The sequence below is a fragment of the Odocoileus virginianus genome, chromosome 2 (genome assembly GCF_023699985.2).
Source record: "Odocoileus virginianus isolate 20LAN1187 ecotype Illinois chromosome 2, Ovbor_1.2, whole genome shotgun sequence".
Lineage (NCBI taxonomy): Eukaryota > Metazoa > Chordata > Mammalia > Artiodactyla > Cervidae > Odocoileus > Odocoileus virginianus.
In genome coordinates, this window is record NC_069675.1 from 1,963,061 (window position 1) to 1,970,702 (window position 7,642).

Below are 7,642 nucleotides of genomic sequence, written 5' to 3' on the forward strand. Positions count from 1 at the left end.
CACCCACACTGCGTCACCAACTGTGTGAGCTACAATAGGCCTCTGGAGAGGCACAGAGAGATTGGGACTGAGCTGGGCCTCGGCTGGTTTGCAGGAGGGGCCTGGGGGCAGGGAGGGGCTCCTGCAGACGGAGGGGCAGGAAAAGAGTGAGGAGAACGTGGGGGTGCGGAGCCCAGGGGTCAGGAGAGGCGCGGGTGGTCATGCTTGCCCTCACCACCTCCCTGGGCCAGGACACTAGCTGGGTACAAGTGTGCGGAGGGTGAGAGGACCCAGACCGTCTGAGCTGGAGGTGCTGGACCCGAGGCCTGAGCTTTTCTTGGGGGAGAAATGGAAGCTTCTGGGCTGAAGGCAGCTGCTCAGAACCCCAGTGACCATGGCTGACCCCAGACCGAGCCCGAAGGGGCTGCTGCCTCTGTACCTACTTCTGAGCTGGGTGGGCCTCATTCACCCACAGACCCAGGAGGCCACCCGAGGGTGGAAGGTCCACAGCAGGCTGGCTGGGTGACTGAGGTGCGGGGAGGGAAGGGAGGATCTGCCCACTGCAGCCCCGGTTCACACCCTGATGAGACGCCAGCTGACGGCACGGTGGGCACCACGGCATGAGCCACAGAGGAAGCACATCCATCAGGGATGGGTTTCTCCTGGGCTGAGAGATTTTGTTTGCTCATGAAAATTCTAGTTTCTTTTTGAACCTGTTTCCTTCCCTGGGATTGCAAGGCCAGGAGGACCCCTTTTAAGAAAACAAAGTGAGGCAGTGGTGATGCCCATGGATCATCCTCTGGTTTAGGTCTCAGAGGTCGGTGTGGATGGACTCCCATAGCTTTGTCATCTTCTGAGCTACAGGAATTCACAGTTGGCGTCTCCCAAGTGATGAGTACAGAAACCCCCACTTGCAGAGAGAGAAAGGGACAAAAACAGCCTCAGGCCCAGGAGGTGACCGCCAGGAACAGAGGTGGGGCTGCAGGTATGTGAGTAACAGCCAGAATGTTCTCTAATGGAATCTGGGTCCAGTGAGGGAGAGAACTTCTCTGCTAAGAATGAAGGTGTGTGAAAGGGCACACAGGTGACTATGACGAATCCCGGGGACTTTGGTGAGCGTTGGTTCATACGAGCTTCTAAGTCCCAAAGCTGACCGTGTGGCAGGCACCACAAAGGGCGCATGACACGCATGATCTCAGTGAATTCACAAAGACCCCAGTGGGAGGGGAGTACGCTCGTTCTGTAGACCAGCAAAGCAAGACCCAGAAATCAAATCATTCATCTGAAGTTGCTCAGTGAGTAAACAGAAGAGAGTTTTTTAACCCAGATATACCAAATTCACTCTCAACAAGCTGAGGGTTCTCCAAAGTGTCTGTCGTATATTCAGCGTGGGACCAGAGAGAGGGCCATAATTGTGATAAAATTAGGGGTGCAACCCTGACGCACTACGTGGCTCTTTTTCCTTTTTTTGGACTGCGGTGGGTCTTCTTTGCCTCAGGAGGGCTTTCTCTAGTTGTGGTGAGAGGGGGTACCCTTTGTTGCATTGCACGGGTTTCTCATTGAGGTGCCTTCTCTCGTTGCAGAACATGGGCTCTAGGCACATAGGCTTCAGTAGCTGCAGCATGCAGGCTCAGCACTTGTGACTCAAGGGTTTTAGAGCACGGCCTCAGTAGCTCTGGTACACAGGCTTAGTTGCTCCAAGGCATGTGGGATCTTTTCAGAGCAGGGATCAAACCAGTGTCCCTTGAATTGCAAGATGGATTCTTAACCACTGGGCCACCAGTGGAGCCTGTATGTGGCTATTTTTGTGGAAGATGCTCTGCAGAAGAGAAAGCCAGAGGCCACAGTTCAGAACAACCAGATGCCTGGATGGTAGTGTGAATGATCAGGTCCTCTGTGCAGGAAGGAAACCCAGGGCAAGAGGACTGCGACACCAGCCCAGGCAAGCAGACAGCAGAGCTGTTCACCAGCGGGACCCCACAGCTCCCTATCCACGGCCTCAGACGCGCAGCCGTCTCTGTCTAGCCACACTTCTAGCCTGCCTACTAGAGGGCAGGACCATGTGAGGGCGGAGAGAAAGAAGATGGCGTTTCCGAGAAAGTGGGGAGCTCTGAGGTTCAGGGTCTCCTGCCCCCAGCTGGCTGGGCTGCAGGCACCAGCTCCTGGTGGAGCAGAATGCAGAGCCTCCCCAGGTCAGCAGGCTAGAGCCAAGATGCTTTCCTGAATCGGATTTCCAATGACAAGCTCTCTGTTCCTTGTCCGAGCATGCATGCTCAGTCATGTCCGACTCTTTTCGACCCCATGGACTGTAGTCCACCAGCCTCCCCTGTCCATGGAATTCTCCAGGCAAGAATACTTAACTGGGCTGCCATTTTCTTTCTCCAGGGGAGCTTCCCGACCTAGGGGTGGAACCCAGGTCTCCTGCATTGCAGGCGGATTCTTTACCACTGTGCCACTTGGGAAGCCCCCTGTTCCATGTCCACTATTCATGAAAAATTGACATCTCTCTCCTCCCCTCGGCCTCCCCACCCCCTTACCCATCACTCTTGTCCCCAGAGGGATCCACTGTGAAAAGTGTGGCTTCTCTCCTACCAGGGAATCATTTATCTACATATTTACAAATAGATACTTTCTTAAAAGAAGATTGCGTCCAGGGTACTGGCCGGCAGCTTCCCCATTTCATCTCCAAATGATGGGCTTTCCTGGCCATGCTCCTCAGTCTGCACATGGATGTCTAGTGTCCTTCTCCAGCACAGATGGCATGGCATCCCACGGTACGGACACAGCCCTTGTGGGTCTGGGTAATTTGTCTGGTGCTGAGCGGACGTAGTCACAGGTCTTCTTGAGAATGGGTTTCTCACGGAGTTGCTCCTTCCCATTAACTAACCAGGGGTGGGGAGAGGGGCACAGGGGAGGTGACGTCTTGCCTCAGAGAACCTGGTAATCCCAGGATCCGGGTCCCTCTGATGTTTAAGGGATTTATAGAAGATGATGGATCGGAGGGGTGATGGGGTGAGGGGATTGATGTTTGGGAAATGGATGAGGTCTAGAAAGTCTTTTGCCTAGGAGGGGGTGAGCCTATGAGGCTATGGGGTCTGAAACACCTTCTGTGGTGCAATGGTAGCTTTGCACAGTCAGGTCTGCTGCCCTCAGAGAGCTGAGCTGGTCGGATGAGAGCCAGCCTCCTCCTAGGGGCTGAGGTGCTATCCACTCTGGGCAGCCAAGCTATGTCCTGCAGACCTCTGGGTGCAGCTCTCGGGAGCCTCTGTCTCGATCACCCAGGTGAAGCTCCCCTCCCTTCCTTGCAAGAGCTCTGCTCTTCTGAGTCATGGACCAAGAAGTGGGGCAGCCAAGAGCCCTTTCTTTCTTTTTTTTAAGCCCCAGAGCTGGAAGAACTGGTCGGTTTATAGTGATAGAAATCAGTTTACCCAAAGGACACACTTCCTGGCAAGCTCAGGAAACCAGTGGGACACAGCACCATGGAGCCTGAGGGGCCCCAGGTTCTCCGGAAGCCCGCCGGCATGTGTAACGTCGTCCTCCTTTCTCACTTCCCTCCCTTCCCCACCCTCCCTCCCTGTCCTTCAACAAGCCCTCACCACTCTTTCCATGTTGCAGACACTGTGTCAAGTACTAGGTATTGAGAGGTGAGGGTCATGGGCTTCCCTAGCAGGGGTAAAGAATCTGCATGCTAATGCAGGAGATGAGGGTTCGATCCCTGGGTGGGGAAGATGCCCTGGAGGAGGAAATGGCAACCCGTTCCAGTATTCTTGCCTGGGAAATCCCATGGACAGAGGGGCCTGGTGGGTTCTGGTCCATGGGGTCACAAAGAGTTGGACATGACTTAACAACTAAATAACAAAACCAAGGGCTGAATAAGCAAGTTGCTACTACTCCTCAAAAGGACATGCCATTCTTCTGCACCGAGTTTCATAATCTGCTTGGCTAAAGTTTTACAGTCTTATTATGTTTTCTGATTTTATGCTGTCCCAGATCTCCAGGGTCCCTACGCCAACGCATAGAATTACGAGCTGTTCGCTGGGCCCCTGTTTTTGTCCCAAGTGCTTGGCACTGACCAAGCCTTCCAAGGAGTAAAGAGACGTGGGCACCTGCTGGACTCCCCTCTCTTCCCTGGACGAGAAGTCACACTGGCCTTGGCAAAGGCCCTCGTGGCTGCACTTGGGATGCTCCCAGGGACAGTGGACCCCCTCCACCACGCAGACTCTCACATCCCTCCCTCCTCAGCCTGGTCACCTGTGCTCAGACATTGTGGGCGTGGGGCTTGGAGGGTGTGTTCGAGACTGAATGAATAAACAGGTCACCAGGTGGAAACTGAAGTTCAGAGAGTTTCTGCCGCTGTTTCAGGACTGCCTCTTCATGAGTCCTAAAGGGCGATATGCAGGACTTCCCTGCTGGTCCAGTGGCTAAGACTCCACCTCCCAAATCAGCAGGCCAGGGTTCAACCTCTGGCCAGGGAACTAGATCCCACATGCCACAACTAAAAGAATCTGCATGCCAAAAAGAAGAGTGAAGATCCTGTGTGCTGCAACTAAGGCCTGGACAGCTAAATCGATCAATCAACATTTTAAAGAATAAAACCAAAAATAATGTACGGAGCTGAAACAGTTGCCTTGATTTGGAAGAGATGGGTGGGGGCATTAGTACAACTTTCCTTACTAATATACATTAGTAAGTGTATTTTTTCCAAGAGAAAACAAATGCAGAGAACAGACAGCAAAAGAGGGCCCACTAGCACAGTAGGTGGGAGGTCAAAGGCTTCCAGTCAAGCGGTTTCTCTAGGAGCGGGTGACTGGTCGTCCAGAAGAGGTCAGTTTCCATAGGGAGGCCTTAGGAGGAAGTCCAGGTAGAAGTGTGAGTCGGAGCAAAATGCCTGCGATCGAGGCTGTTCCAGGATGCACCCGCGAAATTCTAATGTTTACTCAACAACTCCTCAGAGTCTGAAATGCATGCTGTGGGGCAAACCACAGCGTGAAACCTGGAAGAGACACGCTTAACAGGGAGCAGCCGCTCTGCCCCAACCTGCTCGGAGGGTGAGTCGGCATCAGGGGGCCCCCGGCCCAGCCCTCCCCGTGCATCGAGTGCTTCCTGATGTTTTGGGTGACTTAGGCCAGATTCTTAAGTCACAACTCGCTGGTCAGGGGGTGAGCTGTCGTGCAGAGGTGAGGGTGCCACCCCTCTCCAGGGCGGAGAGGTTGAGTCGGATTAGTCTCAGGGCTGGGTTTCCCAGGTGATGCTAGCAGTAAATAACCTGCATGCCAAGGCAAGAGACATGAGAGACCTGGGTTTGATCCCTGGTTTGGGAAATTCCCCGGAGGAGGGCATGGCAACCCACTCCAGTATTCCTGCCTGGAGAATCCCATGGGCAAACGAACCTGGGAGGCTACAGTCCTTGGGGTTGCAGACGCTCGGACACAACTGAAGCGACTCAGCTTGAGCATGCAGCAGTCTCAGGACTGAACAGGAGAGAAATGACTAAGCTTGAGGCGTGCTTTATGCTCTTCAAGTTTTGCCTCTTTCCTCCTGAGCCCAGCCTGCCCTTGGCCTTTCCAGCTCTGCCCCAGGAGCCACTCTGCTCCCCAGAGATCAGAGCCTTTCCAGCCTCCAGGACCCATGGATGCCTCGCACGTGGCCTGGCACACCCTTTTCCCCCCTTCCTGCTCAGGCTCTCCTCACTCTCCCCGTCTTCTTCTCCCAGAACCCGTCTGCGCCTGTTTCCTTCTGCTTTGGATGCCACAGATCTTCCCCCTGCTCCCCCAGCAGAGTGGCTCTGACCCCCTCAGGGATTCCCATATTTATCCGGCAGCCTCGCAGCGTGAGGAGCAGGGCCTGACCGTCCTCCAGGGCTCCGTGCCTGCTGCTCCTCCGTAGGGAAGGCTGCCTCCTTCCTCCAAGTAACCACTGCTCACTCCTCAAGAGTCCCTTCTTCCACAAGCTGCCTGGACCCCGAGCCCAAGCCAGGCTGGGCTGGTGGGTGCGCTTGGGTCTCCCTGCACTTTCCTTCCAGCACCAAACCCTTTACACATTTAACATGCAGTGTTTGACTGACCTCTCTCCCCTGTGCTCTAGGGTGAGCTTCAGAAAGGCAGGGATCCACACCCTTGCCAGCATTTGTTATTTGTCTTCTTTTCGATAATAGCCATTCTGGAAGGTATGAGGCAAGACCTCACCATGGTTTTGATTTGCATTTCCCTGATTATGTTGAGCATCTTGCCTGTTGGCCATTGCCTCTTTGGGAAAATGTATATTCAATTCTTCAACCCATTTTTAAATTGGTTTTTTTTTTTTTACATTGAGTTATAGGAGCTGTTTAGATATGTTGGATATTAACTCCTTTTATCATTTGCAAACATTTTTCTCATTCAGTGGTTTGCCTTTTCATTTGTCGATGGTTGTTTTTGCTGGGCCAAAGCTTTCAAGTTTAATTAGGTCCCATTTGTTTACTTTTGCTATTATTTCCGTTGCTTTAGGAGAGAGATCCAAAAAAGTACTGCTACAATTTCTTTCAAAGAATATTCTGCCTATGTTTTCCTCTAGGAGTTTTATGGTTTCCTGTCTTACGTCTAGGTCTTTAATCCATTTTGAGTTTTGAATACGGTATAGTAGAATGTACTAATTCATTCTTGTATATATGGCTGTCCAGTTTTCCTAGCACCACTTATTGAAGAGACTGTCTTTTCTCCACTGTATATTCTTGCTCCCTTCATCCTAGATTAATTGACCGTAAATGCATGGGTTTATTTCTGGGCTCTCTAGTCTGCTCCATTGACCTATGTGCCTGTTTCTATGCCAGCACCACACTATTTTAACGACTAGCTTTGTAGTTCAGTCTGAAGTCAGGACGAGTGATTCCTCCAGTTCTGTTCTTTCTCAGGATCACTCTGGTTATTCGGGGTCTTTTGTGTTTTGGACTGGAAGAAGCACAAGCTGGAATCCAGATTGCCGGGAGAAATATCAATAACCTCAGATATGCAGATGACACCACCCTTATGGCAGAAAGTGAAGAAGAACTAAAGAGCCTCTTGATGAAAGTGAAAGAGGAGAGTGAAAAAGTTGGCTTAAAACTCAACATTCAGAAAACTAAGATCATGGCATCTGGTCCCATCACTTCATGGGAAATAGATGGGGAAACAGTGGAAACAGTGGCTGACTTTATTTTGGGGGGCTCCAAAATCACTGCAGATGGTGACTGCAGCCATGAAATTAAAAGACGCTTACTCCTTGGAAGGAAAGTTATGGCCAACCTAGATAGCATATTAAAAAGCAGAGACATTATTTTGCACAACAAAGGTCCGTCTAGTCAAGGCTATGGTTTTTCCAGTGGTCATGTATGGATGTGAGAGTTGGACTGTGAAGAAAGCTGAGTGCTGAAAAATTGATGCTTTTGAACTGTGGTGTTGGAGAAGACTCTTGAGACTCCCTCGGACTGCAAGGAGATCCAACCAGTCCATCCTAAAGGAGATCAGTCTTGGGTGTTCATTGGAAGGACTGATGTTGAAGCTGAAACTCCAATACTTTGGCCACCTCATGCAAAGAGTTGACTCGTTGGAAAAGACCCTGATGCTGGGAGCAATTGGGGGCAGGAGGAGAAGGGGACGACAGAGGATGAGATGGCTGGATGGCATCACCAACTCGATGGGTGTGAGTT